Below are 22,569 nucleotides of genomic sequence, written 5' to 3'. Positions count from 1 at the left end.
AAGAGATGAAAAACTAGACCTTTATGTTTTATTTTATTCCAAGTTAGAGCACCTTCTATTAACAGATGCTCCTCCTATTTCATCTAGCGCGGTGACTCAGTTGTGACTCCAGCTACCCACAACAATATTGTTCATGTACTTTCCAGTAGTGTGCATAATCCAAAGCTAAATTTAGCAAACACTTATTAGTCTAATTTAACCTCATATATAATCCTATTGACATCAGTATGTGAGTAAAGTTGAGCAACCATGGGAGTCCAAGATCAGAGTTAGAGTTGCCTGAACTGCGCAGCCCAAGCTGAAGCAGTGACCACCAAGGCCATTCCTTCATTAAAGGAGGATCTGGATGGAAGCAAGGGAAAAGTCCATAAATGTGATGTTCTGCTTAGAACATATTGCTTTCTAGCTGAAATATTAATTGTCCAATATCTTCCCTTTTGCATATGTAAGTGAAGTTACGTACAGAATTCAGAATAACCTTCTTGTTGTAGAAACAGACTAAAACCAGATCAATGTCACTTGCTAAGCCTTCCAAGTAAAATCACATGCAGATTTTAGTTTGTGTGCATTTCCTTAAGCCATTCGAAGGGAAAAATATTATGGGGTAAAGGGAAACTTAAAAATATGAGGCCAGCTGTATGATTCCCAGAAATTATCAACTCAAATGAACTGGCCATGTTGCAGACTAACCCTCAAGATGTCCTTAGTCACACTGCGGAAGGAGATTAAATGAAAAACACAGTAGGGCTGGAAGACATCTAAAGAAAAATGAGAAAGGAGCTATATTCTGGAAGACTGTGGGTCAATAAGCAGGTGAAGACACACTCTGCTTCACAAAGACAGGTGCTTTTCTTGAATCACTTACAGCTTTAGGCAAACATCTGCAGAAGTCAAGACACTAGAACCCACCCAGACTTAAAGCTTGATCATGTCTAGTTTGTTTGCCCAGCAGTACAGAAGGAGAACTGTTGAACAGAAAGGCTGTTCAACAGCAAGTTTTGAGCAAGGAAAATCCTTCACAAATTTTTGAGAAATAATCTTACCACAGAAGTCAAAATAATTTGTCCTGAAATGTCAGGATATTTCATACTGAAAATGTTGTTTTGAATGGGATTAAATTACAAAGTGGAAAGAGACTTTTTAAAAGAGATAAAATAATACTGATAATGGAATATCTAATAGTGGGTTAAATAGATATTTCATTAGTGAGAACTGAGGCTAAAGGATGAGATCGGGATTTCCAGGACCCACGTGTAGCAGTCCAGTACTGCCCTGGAACCAAACAGCAACCTGGACTTCAGGACTTTGAGACATAGTCTTGAGGAGACATCCCAGTCACTTTTCCAAGGTGTCCTCATCTTTCCTCCAGCTACCAAGAGACTGTCCTGGGGAACACTGAAAACCTTGTACAGAGCCAGGCAGTCCCTCCACTGTGCTCTGGAGGCCCTGCAGGTTGGAGCACTGGCAGCGTGGTGGCTGTTTTTGGGATGCTGGCAGAGGCTCCAGTCCCACAGGGAAGTGGCAGAATTGGCCCTGCCAATGTCATGTGTTACTGCTGCAACAGAAAACAGGCCAGAGACACTTAATTTGAAAAGACAGACAAATATTTTTCATGCCAACTTTAGCATAGGTCATGCTGCTGATGTCAATATTGAGCGCTGCAAGAATGAAGACAGTCATGGCTCCCGAGGTGCTTTGTCTCTGCATTGCTGGCAGAGGAGAAGCACACCCCAGTGTGTTTTCTGACACGTCACAGTGCCAAGGAAGTTCACTCTTTAAGCTGATGTCTCCCTGCTGAACATCAGGAGAACTTAACCACCCTGTAGGTAGTTGGGTGCCATCCATGTACAGAACCCAGTTCTATTAAGATCAGAACAGGCTATGGCTGGAGGGACAGCAGGCTGACAGAGGACAGAAGTACTCTCTGAGGCCAGGAATCCTGTGCTACAGGTGTAGGACAAGCTGGAGCAAGAACCATCAGGAAGTAGGACCTGGGCAGTCCTCCACAGTGAGGGTTCAAAGCACCACCCAATAGCCCCAAGCAGCTGGTGAGGTTCTAGTCAGTCAGTGACAGGCAGTCAGACAGGCTCACAGGCCAGCCTTTGTGTTTAGGCAGAGTGGCTGTGATCAGGCAGCTAGTTCTATCTGCTCACCTTGCCGTGACCAAACAGGGCCTGACTCTTAGTCACAGATAGCAGCAGCACTGACATACCACCCCAAGAGTGCAGAGGCTTAAGGGAAAAACAAGTGGTCAGAAAACAAGCACACATGTGTGAAGGAATCAGCAGGCAAGGGATGGAAGAATGCCTTGTCCCAAGCCCTGAAAGAGGTATGCTCCATGCTCCCTAGATGCAAAAGCCAAAGGAGATACCTGAACACCACATGGGTGCTGGTAGGTACATCTCTCAGCTTTGAGGTGTGTGTCACCAGAACACCCCACAGGAGGAATATACAAGGCAACTGCTAACAGGAAAAAGGGGATTTCACAAACTGGAATAATAACGGATAAGGAAATGAAAAGCTGTTGCAAGCAAGGAGTATAGAATGATAAAAGAGGAAAGGGAAGCATTTATAGCACAGAGATGTCTGCAAAGGACAGAATAAAAGCAAGCAAACCAGCTTTATGGAATTGCAGAGAGTGCTGAAAGTGACTGGGCAAAAAATCACAGAGGGGCTTCTACAGGGTGAGTCTTAGCAAAGCACACCTGCCTCTAGGGCTACGTGGTCTCAAGGCATTCCCCAGATGTTCTTTACACAGTGAATCAAGACACCTACAATTAAATTCTCTTGAAGAAGGGCAAGGGGGAAAACTCCACTCCCTTTCTTTTCTTGTGCAGAAGGTACACCTCCAAGTAATGTGAGCTTCAGTCCTTTAGACTAAGTAATAGTACACCAGGCTCCTGTGTTAATGCCCTGCTCCCTTGGCTGCTACACAGAGGACAGGCACTTTTCAGCTGTGGAGACTTTTGGCTCACATTCAAGTGTAGTTGCTTGACTTCCTAACCCCAATTTAACTTGTTCCTTGTTCTTGAGGTAAAACAAGAGGAAAGATGGAAAGGACTCTTTGAAGAAACCAGTGGAGCAAGAGGGCACAAGTACTGTCGAGACATAAAAAGCCAACAGAGAAACAGTTGAAGTAGCCAACAGGGAGATCCAAAAGTGTAGACAACAGAGAGCATGGATGAAGTAAACAGAAGAGACACTATGCATGGCTCAAAAGAAAGAATCAACAGAATTTACAATGTTTTTTACCTTATTCATTTAAAATATGTTATGTTGTTTTCATGCTACATCAGCCAGTCTTTGCCAAACCTCTGCTTCCCATGGTGCTGTCTGCTAGCTGGGTCAGTTTATTGTTCACTCAGATATCTGGGTTACCCATAGTCAGTGGAGAGATCTGGAAATGGTCCTTTTTGCGTGTAAAGAAGAAATGCAAAAGCTGCTGTTGATTAGTTCACATTCTGACTGGGCTTTTTTATACCCAGCTTGATATGCTGAATATTCTCAGCATGATTCATTCAGTAAAATAGCAATTTAATGTACAAGGGCATGTTGGAGCAGGCAGAAGCATTTCAGGTAAACACAGATTTAACCAGAGGATTTAAATACCAACATACAGAAAATCATCTGGCTTTGTCTGAATGAGAAATACTTTCACAGGCCAGGCTTCCCAAAAGGCAAAGAAAGGAGGTAGGAATCCAAACCACACCAATTTTTTTCAAACCTTATTTTAAAATCTTATCCTGGAATTTGACTCTCAGATTAGACTAATGGATCAGATCCAAACATGCATAAGGGAGCATATCCTCAATATGGAATCATGGAAAAACAGGGAAAGAAAATACCTCATGATCTGGTTTATCCACCTGCTCCAGGCAGGATGACCTATACCTATTTCATTTGTGATGCATATATATCTAATGTGTTTTTAAAGACCTTCAAAGACAGAAACTCCAATATTTCACTATCTGCACTGTTAGAAAGCTTTTCCCCACTCTTTAACCTACATCTTTCTTCCTGTAGTGCAAGACCAAAACATCCTATCAAATAAAACATGGGCTCTTTGGAAAGACTATTTCTGTCTTTTTTATAGCTTGATTCTATCCCCTGCATACTTGAAGATTATCCCTGCATTGCCCTAAATTTTTTCTTCTAAAAGCTGAACCATGTAACTCGCTTAGCTCTTACCTCCTTGGTCATATTCAAGACCTCTAATTATGCTCAATGCTCCTCTTCGGGCTCTTTCCAACTGGTCCACATCCTCTTGAACTGCAATGCCAGAGGTGTCCAGCTGAGGTTTTTCCATGCTAAAAATAGCAAAAAATTACTGTATATATCAAGAGGGCTACATTCTTCCTCATGCATTTTGGTATTCAGCATTGCACTCCATCTTTTTCATAAGAGTGTGACTTTGTTAACTCATTCAAGTCCCAGGAGAAAACCTTTCCCAACTTGCTGAGTTCCCTCCTTCTTTTTTATGTCCCACTTATCCTAACTGCCCACCTCATAAAGCAATCTTTCTTTGACAGGATCAATTCAGATCTTAATTAGTAACTTCCAATTGACTGATTATTTAAGAAGATTTGGCTCCTGTAGAGCTTGCTCATCTGTCAGTGTGATGCTGTTGAAGAGAACAGTCACCAATTATAGAAATGAACCCCTAGGTTTCCTTTCAGCCTGTGCAATTTGTTCAAAAAGAACAAAACAAAAACATCAGAGCATAACAATGACCTTAAATAGACTATATAAGGCATCAGCCAGTCCTGCTGTTTTATAAGTATGATTGGCTTGTAAGGTTTCAGAGAAGCTGACTTAGAGTATTTGGGAAATTAGCATGATGCTAGACACATGTAATTATCACTCTTAATTTGGCAAATTTAATTATCAGCTGTAAACGCAGAAACTGATTTTTACTGCAAAAGCCTTGCTATTCAATTCTCCTGCTAATTAGTCTGCAAAGAGTTATTTTTTTCAGCATATGCTGTATTTAAGACTGATATTCACATTATCAGTTATTGTGCTTGTAGTGGATGGCACGGAGTATGCAAAACAGAATCCCAGACTGGTTTGGGTTGGAAGTGACCTTAAAGCTCATCCAGTTCCAACCCTCTGCAACAGGCAAGAACACCTACCACTAGACCAGGCTGCTTCAAGTCCTGTCCAACCTGGCCTTGAACACTTCCAGCGATGGGGCAGCCACAGCTTCTCTGGGTAACATGTGCCAGTGCCACAAGGTAACAAGGAAGAACTTCTGCTTAATGTCTAATCTCAGTCTTCCCTCTTCCAGTTTAAAGCCACTCCCCCTTGTACTGTCCCTACATGACCTTGTACTCACCATGCTCTACAAACAGCACGGTGAGTACACCATGTGTACTCACATGGTGTTTCATAGACCACCATGCTCTATAAAGAGCATGGTGCAGAGAGCAGTCCTTCTTAGGAGAGTGAAGCTGGGACATGCTGGCTGCATGTTAGTATCGATATCATGGCTGAATCAAAACTGCATAAGTTGTTATGACCGCCATGGGTGCTATTACAAATGCAAGTTCTCACTACCAGAACATAACAACTGAATTTCTGTATATACGTCCTAGAGTATATAGCTATATAGATATGTTTTCTACTTTCTAAATGCAGTGCATTCCCAAAACGTACTCTAAAATAATATAAACGTTATAAAATCAGGCACTTGGAAGCTATAAACTGCATGAAGTTTGTCTGGGAAGACTGGAGAAGGTGACCTTGTGCTCATACATAATAAAAGCAAACAGTCTTTTTTTTTTCCTGCAGAACCTCTCTCCATTTCGTGGTGGACATTTCTGGAGCTGTTGAATGCAACAATTTTTTCATTCAATTTTTACACCGCACACAGTACAAATCATGGGTGAAAAATATTATTAATTTCCTCAAGGATATTTCTGGTGTGTATTCACCATAAGATCACAGACAAAGATTTTGACAGCATTCTGACACAGGTCACTCCGGCACTACTGCTGCTTCTGGGCAGGGGTTGCCCTGAGTACACACGGCATCAAGCAAAGGACCAGAGAGACTCCAAATCCTCGCTGCAAGTCTTCATATTTTGTATCTGGAGTTTCCGAAGTAAAAGTAATGAATAGTGCTAACCAGGATGGAGCTGGACTAGCACAGCCTTCCTGCATTATGCTGAAGAAAGCTGAGCTCTGCCTGCTGGGGTGTGTGGTGCTCAGTATGTGCACAACCCCAGGACTGGGCACAGCAGATAGTGGTCAGGGCAGCTGCACTGGGGTCGAGGGACCAGGCACAAAGACTTTGAACACAGCTTGGAATGTTCCACACAGTGGAGGCTCATGAACCTTTTTCTTTTCTCTAAAGCATGCATGTTCCCTCCTTATGAGAATATCCCCTGCGTATCCCAGCTTCCAGAAGCTTGCAGAAGCTGTACGTACCTTCCAGAAACCAAGGTTTGTTATCAAGCTTAAAACAAGCCGCGTGCTCCAGCCAGTTTTGAGCTACCTCGCACATTTGTTGACCTATTGCTTCTCAGTAAATTCCAACTGACCTTGCACTGAACTGGAATTTCAACTCAGTTGTCCCTTTGATGTTCACAAGTTAAGCAGGCTTTTACCAAGCACTTACAGACACTCCCAGGCCCCTGCCCAGCATCATGTGTGTGCCACTGCTGGAGTCCTTAGCAACACTCTCCAGGCAGGATTAGATAAGAAGATTTTACCCATGTGAGTCAACCACCTCGCCCTTTTCCTTTGTTAATGACTTTAAGACCTTGTCTCTACTTGAAAGATATGCTTATAAAACAATGCTGTGCATGAGATGTAGCTTAGGGCAGTGCCCAAAATAAAGTTATAATAGGAAAACCCTTTTTCTCTTACCAATGTAACCATGTTTACAAGCATGGTTAAAACATCCTGAGAATCAAGCCCCTGGACCAACATAATTCAACTAACGTTTCAGTTGATCACACTTGTGAGCCCAAGCTGTGAAACCCAGAGAGAAATCTACATAATCATTTGTCTCATTTACATTTACAAAGGCTTGCATCCTGTAAGACAATTTCTTACAGAGCTTGCAAGGTCACTACTGAGTTGACTGATGAGCTATGATCCAATTGAAAAACTTACGCCTATTCCTTCCCACTCTACACAAGCTTTATACAATTAGGATTAAACGTTTTCCAAGTCACACTTCCAAATTACAGTTACCAGCCCATTCTGACTTCTTGGAGACCCATAAAAGTTTAAGAAGACCAAAACAGTGTGGGGGGAGGGTATTTTATTAGAACACTTTGCAGTAGAACTGTCAGAAAGGGGAGTTTCAACAGTGCAGCTCTTACAGTGACTGCAGTATCTGTAAAAAATCAAGTCACATACTTCATTTTGAGGTGATAGCTTCAAAATTAGCGAAGTACTTTCATGTTAGTATTAAGCCACCCACAGTGAGAGGAATATGACTATACACTCCAACAAGTCCCTAGAGTTATTCATGCTCCAGAGGTACCTATTACTTTATATGGCACTTCATACAATGGCATGTTGCAGCTTCGAAGTGCCTGGTAAAACTGAGTCACAGGAGCCAGAAACAAATGGGAAGCCTGCAGCTAACAGAGAGCTAAACACCATCCATGGAATTTGGATGTCAGGGCTGCTGGGCCATATTATTTTCTAATGCAACCAGTGTTTTCCTGCTCTCTTCTATTTCTTAGAATGGTTTGGGTTGGAAGAGACCTTAAAGCTCATCCAGTTCCACCCCCTGCCACAGGCAGGGACACCTTCCACTACAACAGGTTGCTCCAAGCTCCATCTAACTTGGCCTTAAATATTTCCAGGTATATTTGCACATGCCTCAGCATGAGTGAAACGGTGGACAACGTATACTGCCCATTGTGTAGCACATTTCTACAAGCATTTTCCTGGGTTTGGTTTGCAATATATACATTGAAAATACAAGTATTCAGATGGTTTAATTAGAAATGTGGCTTTTAAAAGGAACTTCCCACTTCTGGTGGCTCTATTTTTGATTCAGAAGTTATGTGCAGAGCTAAGTCTTGAATATTTTGCTTTTGTTGTATTTATTTTTCTTTCCTCCAAGATATCCTGCTGTCTTATTATAGGTCATTCTGACCAGACTCATTATAGCACAGTAAATGTATGAACATCTGAGCTGGACATTTTGTTATTTATTTATTCTTTTAATTTGCCACCAGGAGGTGCAACTGATCTTCTCACCAGCACCACTTCAGTCCTCATAATCACCAGCTGTACTCCAAGGCAGAAATGGCTTGCTTTATTCTTTTACTAGTATTTTGCTCCTTATTGCTATCCCCTTCTTCTTGCTGGCCATGAGGTCTCTCGAAGCCATGCGATTTGCAGCCTGCTTTTGAATCAGCTGTCTCCTTGTTCCTGTTGGCAGAAATATTTCGTGGTGCTTACACATGGGAAAACTGCACCTATAACGCCATGGCATGACTATGGCTGATTTCTGGAGCTGCTTTGTTATCAGCCTTTAAACATCTTGGCCAGGCTGTGCAGTCACTCTGGATGAGAGCCGACTGCAAGTCACACAGTGAAAGCCAAGGATCCACCAAATGCTTGTGATCCACTTCCTAAAGGAGTGAGCAGCCAGGGAATTAAAAACAGGAGGAAGAGGAAAGAGACCCCTGTCCTCCTCACTCCATGCAGAGGTGAAAGCATTAAGGATGGGCAGGGGTTCTGTCCCATTGCATGCATGTTCGAACTCAAATGTAAATTTAGCCCTTGTGAGAACCGGCAGCTGAACTGAAGCCAAATCTGACAGGAGGTATTTCTTCCACGCAGAAGCAGCCAAATATGTAAGATATAATCACAGGGTGATGGCAGGCTCTCAAGATTAGGTGGTCTCACTGGACTTCTAGTGAAGATAGCAGAATTTTTAGCAGATTTAGCTAGTTCCACACTTCTAGCTGCAGAATCTGATAGCAACAGCTCGGATCTGAATTCAGGAAGGTCCCTAACACTAACATGTTTCCAAACAATTTTCTCTCTACTCTTCATATACACACAAACATGTTATCAAAGGGCAGCATAATGGTGCTGCAGTGTGACTGCAACACCATATGTGCGAGACACTCAGCACTACTGAAACAGCCAGCTCCAGTACCCTCAGGAAATACAGTATCTGCAGTGCTAACCTGTGCCCCATCCCATCTGAGCAGCCTCACCACTAACCTCCACTGCCTTTTCTCCCTAGGAAAGTGTGCAGGGTTACCTGGATAGCCTCTCTGCTTCAGGAGTAAAGTAGCAGAAAGTGAGAAAACAGGCCACACTTCATCCTCTCTCCATGACCAAGACAGCACCATACCTTGCTCTGCCCAGCAGAACTGTTGTGCTTGTACTCCCCAATAAGGAGGAGGTCCAAAGTCTCAGGGTCTTGCAAACCACATTCTGCAGCCTCTAGGGTCAGACCCTGGTCTCTTCATGAGACCAGGTCTGCTACAGAGTGCTCTGTTAGCCAACACTTCCCATTTACAGTCATCACAACCTGTTAAGCTGTTTTGAAGTGCTTATTATTACAATATAGCAAGGCATCATTGCACTACCTTCTTTTGTTATCAGCATGATGAAAGGCATACCCATCAATAAGACACACATTAATGCCTTCAACATAAAAATGCAAATGCATGTAGGGGTTTTATTGATTTCCAGTGGATCAGCCTTTAAACTTTGACTCTTTTAGAGCCAAGTATGAGTATAAACTTTTGTAAGTTTCGATCATGTTTGGAAATTTGAGTGTGTGGTTGAAGGAAAAAAAATTAGAGAGGTCAGAAGTTTATATGTATTTATATAGAGAACACAGGATTAGCTTAAGAAGACTGCAAGGTTTTAGTTTGTGCAGCATTATTTTTACTTTCTTTTTTAACTAATATTCTGAAAGTCAGGTGCATATTGTCTCTACAGTTTAGGAACTGGCCAAGCAAGCCAACATTTAAAATTTCTCTTTCTTTGCTTCTCTCAAAAACATCAAAATGAAAAATCCAAGGAAGGTTCTAGTTCTAGGTCAAAATGTGCAGAAGAATTTACTTGGATTAAAATTACACTTCTAAAACTATATCAACAGCAATTCAGCAGTCTGCTAATGGTTGTGCACCTGTCAGCCAAGTCTCAGCCTTGCAGTCAGCAATCTGGTCTTTGTTTTTGAACATGGCATAGGTTCCGTGTCAAATATCGGGATATGCTCATAACCAACAAGAAAATACAATTCAGAAAATGCTAAGGAGAAAATCAGCTCAGTGTGTCTAAACAAGTACACCTCCAATACTGTCAACTAGCTCTCTATTAAACATGCAATGGATCTAGAAACTGTCAGCCACTAATTACTTCCATCTTAGTCTCATCTACCATGTATGGTTGTCCTTTCCTTCTAACACAGGAATAACTTACTGACACACCGAACGAATTGTTTGCCAGACAGTAAGAAAACAGAGGTGACCAAGTAAGGAAGGAAAAGGTTCACACAGCTGCCTTTTAGAGAAGGCTACAGCAGGCCCTAATCTGAGGAAAGAAAGAACAGTCAGAGATACTGTTGGACATGGAGAAGAGGGAGGTGAAGTCAAGGTGAGGTAGAAAATGAAGGTTCATAGTTTGGTATTCAGGAGGAGAAAGAAGAGAAAATGGAGAGAGAGAACAAAGGAGAAGAAAATAAATCAAACATCACCCAGAACCTCTCCAGACTGTGGCAGATGTGAAAACTGTGGAAGCAGGGAACAAAGAGGGATCAAGGAGCTCTAGGGCTGTATAGGGTGCACAGCCCAGAGATGCAGCAGCACAGGGGATGCTGAGGCTTCATCTGCTTCACTTATCTGCTACAATTGCCAAGGCCAAGGACAAACTAGAAAACTGGAAACTGACAAAAAGCACAACTCCTTCCTCATTAATGGACAAAAGCATTGGCACCAAAGCATGCCTCTCATTATCTCCACAGTTATTTTAGCAGTATATCCTGAGTTATCAAAAGGAAAGCATGACTGCATTGTCAAGAACAAAGGAATCTAAATTGTTATTTGCACTCTCCAGCAGATTGGAAGTACAAAATTGCAGGGTTTTGTTTGTTTTTTTTGTTTGGGGTTGGTTTGGGGTTTGTTTTGTCTTCTAAATGTGACCTCTAATTGGAGGCAAAAAAAATAATTTTGTAGTGCTAAAATTATTTTCTAGTGCTGAGATTACCATCTAGTGCTCAGCTAGGAGGGGATTAAATAGGCTCTGAAAAACAGATAATTAGAAGGGTATGTTGCAGTTTGAGGTTCTGTTTCTTTTTTATCCAAGTTTTACAGCCATACTGTGAATGGGAACATCAGGCTTTTGTTACCCAGTGAGCTATATTTTGAGATGACTAAAATCAACAGGATTTTCCTCATAGACTCCAAGTTTAAATCACATAAGCACATTGGGGTATTTAATTATTATACATGAGTTGCAGAACACAGGAACAATGCAAGCATCATTAAGTAGCACATAAATCAGTTTAATGGATGTCTCTTTTCTCCTTCTTTTTGCTTGTTTCAAGGGCATTGTGGAAGCTCCCTAGTCAAAAGGTACAGAAGCAATACAGGAAGGTGAGCGGGACACAACCACTGCCTGACCCATAGCTAGGGCAGCCATAGTAATGGAAGTGCTACAGCTGAGAAAGTGTGGAGAGAATAAAGTCTAGCAAGAATTGTGATGGTCAGTGAGGACAAATACAACACAAACATATATTATTTTTTACTAGAAGAATGGAACAATGTCAAGATTCATCCTTCTAATTCTGGGGTAGATCTGCTTATTTTCCCAACTGTATGTAATACACCAGGGACATTTTTTTGCATCCCAAAAAGAAACTTGAACTTGTAACAAGAGCCAAGGCTAAGCCTTATATTAGCATAGAAGGAATGAAACTTCAATGTGCCTGCAGAGCCATTTTCTCTTGCCCTCTAATCCTAATGCAGACCTTTGCCTGTAGTTGAGCTGAGGAAGCACACCTACCCAAAAGGCCATATGCAACCCAAGCAGCATTTAAAATAATGATTTACTTGAAAAAGAAACTCTTTTCCAGACCAAAACGCAAATAAAACCTTGTAAACCCAGTATCTATGCACTCTGGGAAAAGACAGCTGCAATATGATTTCAACCACTTGTAACTGTACAGATAGAGCTAGGAAACATTTAGAAAAACATTTTGCTGGAAAAATATCTAAATGTTTAAAGAAGTTGGTGACTGTAATGATGGGTGCAGTTTAAAAACCAAAATGGAATACAATAGAATGCATTTGGTTCTCTTTATAACAAACAGCATGTTTCTAATCACCAGCATTAGAGTCAAACTAAACATTTCAAACCACACCATCAAAGACAATAAAATTGTAAATGCTAATGTGTCCTGCCCAGCAGACTGTATTACCGCTTTATGTCCACCTTGTCAGTTGCCACACCAGCTTTCTTGTTACCAGCACCTTCTACTTGTTTTAAACTTTTGTTTTAAACACTATTTTTAAAATCACTCAGCAACTCACATTTAGATAACTGCTCAGATTACTTAAAGGATTTTGTTCTTATTAGAGTACTCAGTGAAAAAGCCAGCTCTTCTGAAGCGCTTAACATCAGATAACTTCTTCTGAAATATCATTTGAGGAAATTAAATCTGAAAATTCTGTGCCTAATCAGCATTGTTAAAGAAGAGGCAATTTAGCTGTTTCATGGTATTCCCACCTTTCTTCTCTTTTCTTCAGTACGTAGCTGGAGAGGAGCATGATGAATACCAATGACTGGCTCTACATGCCTGTCTGATTTTCTCATTAAGAAAAATAGAGTGGAACAGCTCTTATTCTGAGTGGAAGATGAAAAACAAAGCTGCTGCTGTCCAATAGGCTGGCAGTCTGTCTGCCTGCAAAAGCTACTAATTCATACGTCATTTACATGTTGCGCATTAACGATTTTTGCTGCTAGCATGAAGTTATAAATAATGCCACGTGTAGAGAGAGCATGCAGGGAATTCTGATAGACAGCTAGCAAAGATTCGTCTTGTTGGGTCTCATTAGTGAGGGCCATAAAGACAGTGAGTGAAAATGAGTCAGACGGAAATTTTATTAGAGCCTGCCATGTTTTCAGTGTTCAATTCAACGATTTTTCACTAAAGCCAGGGAGGAGAGACTGCAGATGAGGCCTCCAGAGGTCAGCCAGAAACAATTCCTGGCTCTTCCCCAAACTCCCTGTGTGATCTTGTCTAAGAGATTTCATTCTTCCCTACCTCAACCCTCTGCCAGGCTGGAAAATGCACCCAAAGTCTCTCTTGGCAGAGCAAAGGTACTGCACTTAGGTAGAATTAATTAGCTGCACAAATTCAAAACAGGGTGGTTAGCCAGGGTTTTTTCAAACAGATCTTGGAGGTTGTAACAGATCACCAGCTGAGCATGAATCAGCCATGTAATCTGTTATAAATATAAACCATCTATCTATTCTGCTTCTTAAAAACTGGAAAAAAAAAAGCATGACCCAAAACTTCATCTCTAAACATCTTTTTGCCTTAACTCCAGTTAATTTGAAAATGGTAGAACTAACTCTGAATTAATTTGACTATTGTCTCACATGAGATTTATCATTAAAAAAAAAAAATCGAAGAAAACCAGTTCATTCCTAATATACATACATTTCAACTACTATTTTGACTCATCTTGCATATGCAAGGTGACACCATCATCAGAATTGGTCACTCCAATTGGTTACTGCCAGAAGTAATCTTCTCGGTTCAGGTCTGTTAATGATGTATTTGCTCTTTCCAGCCTAACTTCATGTGCATGTAGAGGCACATCACATAACTGAAGCAAAAATGATTCAATAAAACACAAGAGTAGTCATGTCACTAATGGGAACATTCAGGGGCTGTACTTTCCCCCCACAGATATTACTCGTCGCTTCTATTTAGTTCAGTGCTTCATTATTAAATTGACACCAAAGCCCCATTAGGCAAGAATAAAATTTAACCAATGTTTCATTGGCTATAGTCTCAGATACATTCTTATGCCTGGTGGCAAAGGATATGATTCACTGCTATTCTCATCTTCTAGTATTCTGTACTGCAAGTCAATGTCTACCCAAGAAATTAACAATATCAAAGTCCACCTCTGCTTCAGCCTAAATCTTACTTAGGGGAATTGAATCCCACTAGATTTCAAAACTGGCCCACCATACAGATTTTCTAAGTAATACAATATGACACAGTCACCCACAATCACTGAATGAAGGACAATAAGCAAATAGTGTGCTGCTACACAATAGTTTCCCAGATATTAAGTTGGCCTACACATATTTAGCTACTTTCCCATATCGTGGAAGATGCTACAAATTATCTCTTTTTTTTTCCTCATGCTTATTGATATTTGATATTTTAAGGCTTGGCTCCTAAATACATTATTAATTCAACTTTCAATAAGAAAAAGCAATATTTTCCTATCCTAAAGGATGCAAAGGAATCACTATAAAGCAGCATTGCACATCACATTAAGTACAAAAGTAGCCTAAGAAATTATAAGAAAGATGCTTTTCTACTAAGCCAATAAAGATATGTTGAGAGAAGACCAAAGTATTTAAAGCTTTTTTATATACTAAAATTCAAAAGAAAAAACACAATTAAATAGCAACTGTAGATAATACTAAGAGGCAAGAACATGGAAAGAACAGGTTAGAGAGTACTTAGGCAAGTTAAACACTTAACTCAGGATAAGATACACAGAAATGTGAGGAAGACTTGGGAAATCTCAGAGTCCCCTAGCAATTGTTTATCTATGGAAATCTAAGAAAGGTTAATAACATACCAGAAAACTGCAGAAGGGTGAAAATGGTGATTATTCTTACAAAGGATCAAAAAAACCTCAGCAGCTGAGAATTTGCAGGCCTGAGAGAATACTTAATTTACAAAAAAAACCAACGGCATGTATAATTAAACAATCTATTTGCAAGTACTGAAAAGAGCTGCATGAGTGGCAGTCAGCATGAAGCTATGCTAAGAGCAAATAATACCAAACTATTCTAGTTTGGTATGGCACCAGGTCTTGTAGGTACACATAAGAGAATAATCACGCAGTTGTACTGTAGTACTACTTTTAGTATTTTCTTGTAATTACACCAACCAACCATGTCTTTCCTAGATTAAAATGTAATAGGTCAGGTACAAACTGGTAGGAAAAGAGATTACTTCTCAAAGTTTAATGTAAGTGTAAACTAGGATTCTGCCAGGGATTGCTATACATGTGACTATATGACTAGGAGCACATAGCCAAGAGTCAGGACAGTGGAAGAATGAGGTTATTAACTGATAAATGACATGAAGATAAGGAGGGTCAACCAAAAAGTTGGAGGGCAGACTGTAAAGAAGAGGATGCTGCTCCATAAGGACAAGTGCAAGGTGCTATCTGTCCATGGGAATAAATGGTTTTATTAATAACAACCATGGGCTGGATAAAGGGACACAGTAATGCCACCAGCCTGAGTCAGTGGGCCATCCCCTGGGAGAGATGAATGTCACACTGGGATGTATAATCAGTATACAATCCATTGGGCTCAGGTGGGAAGTGTCACTTCCAGCCTACTCAGAGATTAATGCCTAATTTCAGGATGCTGAATTTCAGCAAAGAAGAGGAGTTACTGGAATTAGATGAAAGTTGGATGAGAATGAGGGCATAACTTGGACTGCTTAGCTTGTAGATGAGAGTTCAGGAAGTGGGTAAAATACTAAATAAAGGATGCTTAAGGAAGGAAAGGAAATCTATTCTCAAGATGTGTGATGAATGAAAGTCATGGGGGTTATATTTCATCACAGAGAACTCAAGAATTAAGAAAATTGAGAAAAAAAAAAGTCTTATAGAAGTCAAGAATGTATCAGACTACACTGATCATCATTGCAGATGCCTGAGGATAAGCGGGAAAACATCTGTGGGGACTTTCATAAATATGGACTGTCTGGCCTTGCATTGGGGAAGAAATTACAGGATCTGTCAAGGTCCCATTTAGCCTTGTCTTTCTGTGGCATTCAACATTTGAACAAGAAACCCAAAACAAACCAAAGACAAAACAAGAACTCAAAACTTCTACTTCTGTAAATCTCAAGTTAGGGGTGATATAATTCACCTTCTTATGCACTGAGTTGGATAGTGGATGTCTAGGTATGCAAGGAAACAAAAAGGCAGATACAAAACCCAACAGGACCTTTCTTTGTAGAACAGTGACATTTTTCTGCTGCAGTGGTAAGCCACCACAAAAAGAATAAAAAGCCTTCATATTGGCCCCCCAAATTCCTGGAGACAATCCTAACAGCTTGACTACCTCAACTCCCCTTCAAAACTATCTCCTACAGAGACAGGTCTGCCTTGCCTCAACGCCACTGGCATATTTTGGTGGCTGGCTGTAAGTTGGAGTGGGGCTTGGTAAGGACATCCTAAACCATTTCTGTGACCAGTGAGCTAAACCAGTTCTCACTGGAAAGCAAGAAGCAGCAACTGGCAGCCTCCTTCAGCCACCTTTTAGGACAAACACAGCTGGAAAAGGTGTTTGAAGGCATCTTTTCCTCCAGATATGAATTATTCATCAACAGGGCATTACTGGATTCCTGAGGTCTTCACACTGAGAACAGTGTCCTGGCTGGGAAGCAGGCCTCCACCCACAAGCAGCAGAAGCAATGATTTATAATTTCTTCAGCAAACTAGCCTGGGAGAAGAAAAGGAAAGAAAAAAAAAAGAACAAACCCAGCAACAAAACCAAGGCAGGAAAGCAGTCCTGAAAGACAGGAGACACAAGGAGGGAGCAAGACAGACAAGAACAGCAACCCAAAGGAGGGAAGACAGCAAGGTAATGTGAAGTGGAAAGTCAAGGAGAAAACAAACAATGTGTTTTTACTAAAGCTGTTAATTCACTCCTCACATCTCCCACTCAAGTCATCCACCACAACATAAACTAAATAGAGCTTTGAGCAGCTGCCTGCCTGCCACTGTAAATGTGCCTTCTGTATACGGAGCACTGCTCCAACAGGCTGGCTTCCTAAGAGGAAAAAACCTCAGCTGCAAAAATAAACAAATCAGGTACCAAGACTCTCCTCCCTACATTTTTTTCCCCAAAGAATGTGTGCTACTAAATATTAACCCCTTCTTGCTTGTTAAATAAGCTCAGTATTTTTCTGCTTAAAATACACACAACCAGTACACAGTGTGCTCTGCAGCACAGTACAAAGCTTTACTGAGCACCAAATCCAGGCTCATGTAAAATTTTTCCTCCATATCAGAGAGGGCATGAGGCCCCAACTCCCACTCTCAGATATGATGAGCAAATACCCATGGACCTAAGGTGCTCCAAGAAAAACATGGTTTTCGATCCATCCTGCAGTCTTTTTTTATGACCCTAAGCAGTTATGGCTTCCCATCTTTTGCTGAAGCCCTTGCTTTAGTGATAAAGTGATCAGCGTTTATGTAACATGTCGGGCACCGGGAGAAAATGATATGATGGATCATACACACATTATGTCTTGGTTTGGCAGGTCACTGATTCATGTGATCAAGTACTGGAATCTACCAGGGGTCTCAATTTTATGCTTGTGGCTAGAATGGAGGTGCTAAGGGATCACAGAATCACAGAATCCTAAGGGTTGGAAGGGACCTCAAAAGATCATCTAGTCCAACCCTCCTGCAAGAGTAGGGTAACCTACAGTACATCACACAGGATCTTGTCCAGGCGGGCCTTGAATATCTCCAACGTAGGAGACTCCACAACCCCCCTGGGCAACCTGTTCCAGTGATCTGTCATTCTCACAGTAAAGAAATTTTTCCTGATGTTCACATGGAACCTCCTATGCTCCTGTTTACACCCATTGCCCCTTGTCCTGTCACTGGACATCACTAAAAAAAACCTAGCTCCATTATCCTGACACTCACCCTTTACATATTTGTAAACATTGATGAGGTCACCCCTCAGTCTCCTCCGAGCTAAAGAGTCCCAGGTCCCTCAGCCTCTCCTCATAAGAGAGATGTTCCATTCCCTTAATCATCTTTGTAGCTCTGTGCTGGACTCTTTCAAGCAATTCCCTGTCCTTCTTGAACTGTGGGGCCCAGAACTGGACACAATATTCCAGATGCGGCCTCACCAAGGCAGAGTAGAGGGGGAGGAGAACCTCTCTTGACCTACTAACTACACTCTTTCTAATGCACCCTAGGATGCCATTGGCCTTCTTGGCCACAAGGGCACACTGCTGGCTCATGGTCATCCTCCTATCCACCAGGACCCCCAGGTGCCTTTCCCCTTCACTACTGTCCAGCAGGTCAGCCCCCAACCTGTACTGGTACATGGGGTTGTTCTTCCCCAGATGCAAGACTCTACACTTGCCCTTGTTGAATTTCATCAAGTTCCTCTCCGCCCAACTCTCCAGCCTGTCCAGGTCTCACTGAATGGCAACACAGCCCTCTGGTGTGTCAGCCACTCCTCCCAGTTTAGTATCATCAGCAAACTTGCTGTGGGTACATTCAGTTCCCTCATCCAGGTCATTGATGAAAACAGCACTGGTCCCAGCACCAACCCCTGAGGGACTCCACTAGTCACAGACCTCCAGCTAGATTCTGCCCCATTGACCACAACTCTCTGCCTTCTTCCTTCCAACCAATTCTTGATCCACCTCACTACCTGATCATCAAGCCCACACTTCCTTAGCTTATCTATGAGGATGCTGTGGGAGACAGTATCAAATGCCTTACTGAAATCAAGAAAAAACACATCTACCGCTCTACCATCATCCATCCACCTAGTTACTTGCTCATAGGAGGCTATAACGTTGGTCAAACATGACTTCCCCTTGGTAAAGCCATGTTGGCTGCTCTTAATGACCCCCTCATCCTTGATATGTCTAGAGATGGTGTCAAGAATAAGTTGTTCCATCACCTTTCCAGGGATGGAGGTAAGGCTCACTGGTCTATAATTACCCGGGTCCTCCTTGCCCTTCTAATAGACGGGCATGACATTTGCCATCCTCCAATCCTCAGGCACCTCACCTGTTTCCCAAAGATGATGGAGAGTGGCTCAGCAATGACCTCCACCAGCTCCCTCAGCACCCGCGGGTGTATTCCATCCAGACCCATCGATTTATAGATGTCCAGATTACTTAACTGATCCCTAACCCAATCCTCATCTACCAAAGCAAACACCTCTTTTATCCTGACTCCTTCCGGGGCTATAGGAATCTGGGTCCCCCGAGGAGAGTCTGCAGGAGTAAAGACAGAGGCAAAGAAGGCATTCAACACCTCTGCCTTCTTTATATCCTCTGTCTCCAGGGCACCCACCTCATTCAGCAGTGGGCCTATACTGCTTCTTGTGTTAGTTTTATTCGCTATGTATTTGAAGAAGCCCTTTCTATTGCCCTTGACCCGACTTGCCAGATTAAGTTCCAAGGAGGCCTTAGCTGTCCTAATTGCTTCCCTACATCCTCTAACAGCTGTCCTATATTCCTCCCAAGTGGCCAGCCCCTCCTTCCATAATCCATAGATTCTCTTTTCCGTATGAGTTTGCCCAGCAGTTCCTTGTTTAACCATGCTGGTCTCCTGGCTCCCCTACTTGACTTCCTACCCATTGGGACACTCTGATCCTGAGCTTTGAAGAAGTGGTCCTTGAATGCTGACCAACTATCTTGAGCCCCTTTATCACCTAGTACCCTTTGCCATGATACTTCCCTTAGCAATTGATTGAAGAAGCCAAAGTTTGCCCTTCAAAAATCCCGAAATGTGGCCTTGCTAGGTATTCTATTCCTCCCACACAAGATCCTAAACTCCACCATCTCATGGTCACTGCAGCCCAGGCTGCCATTGACTGTCACTACTTCAACCAGACCCTCCTTGTTGGTGAGTACCAGATCCAGCAGAGCTCCTCTCCTAGTTGGTTCATCCACCATTTGCATTAAGAAGTTATCATCAATGCACTGGAGGAACCTCCTAGACTGTGAGTGACTGGCTGTGTAAGTCTTCCGACAAATATCGGGGTAGTTAAAATCCCCCATAAGGACCAAGGCATGTAGTCGTGAGGCTGCTTTCAATTGCCTGTAGAAAGCCTCATCAACTCCTTCGTCCTGATCAGGAGGTCTATAATAGACCCCCACAACTGTGCCACCCATACCAGCCTGTCCCTTAATTCGCACCACAGACTTTCCACTTGGTCCTCATCTGCCCCTGGACAGAACTCAATACATTCTAGTCGCTCTTTCACATAAAGAGCGACTCCACCACCTCGCTTTGCTGATCTATCTTTCCTAAAAAGGACATAGCCATCCATAACCACATTCCAGTCATGTGAGCTGTCCCACCATGTCTCTGTAATTGCCACCAGGTCATAACCTTTAGACCGCACACAGACTTCTAACTCCTCCTGTTTATTCCCCATGCTGCGAGCACTGGTGTACAGGTATTTCAGGGAGCAAGCAGGGATGTTGCCACTTAGAAAGCCGTGACTTGGTGCTTTGGATTTTGAATGGAACATGCTAGCACAGTGGCTTTTGCAAGCCATGTGAGAGAAAACAAAGAAAACCGAAAAGTGTTGGGGTGCCAGTCTCAGCCTGTTGTTGAGCTTCCTGTGACTTAGGACAGTCTTGGTTTGTGCCTGGCTTACCACCTGAGCAGCACGGCTCTCAAACATTGACTGCTTATAGGAAGAGAAGTGTCTCTCCCTGCACGTAGATATACAAAAAAGGCTTCCAGTTCAACTATATTGTCCAAGACATACTGAAAGTAAAGACACCACAGAAAAAAAGACTTCCTTCTTCTTTCAAAAATCATTGAGCACCATGCCGGAACAATATTGTTCCTTATGTATGACCACATGGCAATAACAGTGTAGGAATACATAGGTCTTCTGGACCTCTGAGCTGCTGTTACAGCAAGGGAGGTTGCACTGCAGCATGTCTGAGCAGTCTGAAAAGGAAGACAGCTTCCCACATGTTTAACAGAGCAACAAAACAGCAGACAAACTCTAAGAAAAATATGGCAACACTGCTAGTTAGGTCATGAAGCTTGAAGAAGCTTGAAGAGGTGCTGTATAGTCTTCATGAGTAAGACAGCAACCTATGTTTCCAGGTAAGAGACTACTGACTACGACCAAGCAGACCCACGTTGTTTGAGTAGGCAACTACCATTCAGAATGTAATGAATAAATTTTGCTTTATGACTTCAAATTATATTTGAACTAGCTGTTTGTTAGTAAGAAAGGCTAGCTAATACCAAGCTCCTATTTTGTACAAACTGGACATGTCCTCTAAAATTCTTCTTAAACTCATTTAAACTTTAGGGTAGCTTTAGGGATGTGTAGACAATAGCGTGCATAAAACTAACAAATGCTGAATCAAAGTTAAGTGCAGACCTTTTGCGAGAGCAGACTGAATCAGTGCATAAATACCTATTCTAAGCTTTGGCAACATCGCAGTTCAATGCAAATTGAAACGTATGATTTAAAGAAGAACCAAAACCACATAGGAAGAGTAAAATAAGGCTTTTGCTAGCTATGAGTATGGCTCAGACTGCCCTAGCAACACTATTTTATGCAATAAGTTAATCACATAGTTGTAAAGGGAAACGCCATCATTAGCAGCATGGCGGGTACCATTGTAGATCTATGTAGTGAGATGCAAATGTAAATTCTGAAGAAACACATAGATTGGCAAAAACAATATGCACCACCTTCCCACGCTGGTTGAGGTGTTCCTTCTTTAGCCCAGGAAACGTTACAGAGCAGGCAAATTGCAGTTTCTCGATTTGTATGGGACCACACAGTCACCTATTTCAGAGGCTGCTGCACAAGCCATTACTTTAGAGACACATAAGTTGTTTCAAAGTTGCAATACTAGAGAACGAAAAAAGAGAAGACGTGGTGAGATCAAAATGGCTAAAATTCTGGGAGCTGCATATTGTTACAAGGATGAAATCCTGACTCCACTCAGATCAGGGTTAATGAAACAAGTAGCATGGCATCTAGTCCCATATGTAATTAGGAGGCTGAGAATCCTGGAGCAGGTTGTTAACAAAGAGCATATTGGATCTAAATCAACTTGTAAACTCCAGTAACTTTCCTGAGGCTAACCTAGCATTAGACCTTCCCATTTCTGTTACGTCACACGGCCTTCTTTGGCTAGTCTTAGTTGCATGGGCTTATTTAGACATAGGCTTTTCCTGCTGGGTCTTTGTTTTGCTCTTCCTGCAGGTGATCAGAGTATTTTATGGATGTAAAAAAATCAGCTGCAGGTGGGCTGAAGCAATCACACTCTGCTAAATATTTATTAAAGCATTGCTTTTTCCAAACTACACAGTGCACGCACCATCTACTATATAAAATCCTGTTAAAATAAGAAGGAAGTACAATCACAAACCTTTACAGGTGACAAAAGCCTTGCTTAGTCTTTGGTTCACCTCCACATGGTAATTGTAGATGCAAACTACTTGTTATTGCAGGGACTTGTGAATAACTGAATAACTCTAAGTACTTTAAATATCCTTTCCCAGTTCTTTACAAACACATGTAGCATTTGGGATGAGGAAGCTGCATATATACAAAT

General features: G+C 41.9%; 1 long non-coding RNA gene across 2 annotated transcripts; it reads right to left on the bottom strand.

The window, feature by feature from the left end:
- Positions 1-3,235: 3,235 nt before the first annotated feature.
- On the bottom strand, positions 3,236-21,862 carry LOC130601979 (uncharacterized). Of its 2 annotated transcripts, XR_008972784.1 has the most exons (3): positions 21,795-21,862; positions 4,189-4,307; positions 3,236-3,409 (listed from the first exon to the last, which is right to left on the bottom strand). It is a non-coding gene; the product is annotated as an uncharacterized LOC130601979 (long non-coding RNA). The 2 variants fall into 2 exon arrangements; XR_008972783.1 differs by lacking the exon at positions 21,795-21,862 and having other exon boundaries at positions 4,189-5,030.
- Between the last annotated feature and the right edge of the window lie 707 nt (positions 21,863-22,569).

Source organism: Pezoporus wallicus, unplaced genomic scaffold (genome assembly GCF_028554395.1).
Source record: "Pezoporus wallicus isolate ANWC-B61680 ecotype Strahan unplaced genomic scaffold, APGP_CSIRO_Pwel_v1 contig_5967, whole genome shotgun sequence".
Lineage (NCBI taxonomy): Eukaryota > Metazoa > Chordata > Aves > Psittaciformes > Psittacidae > Pezoporus > Pezoporus wallicus.
This window is presented reverse-complemented; position numbering and strand designations above follow the sequence as displayed.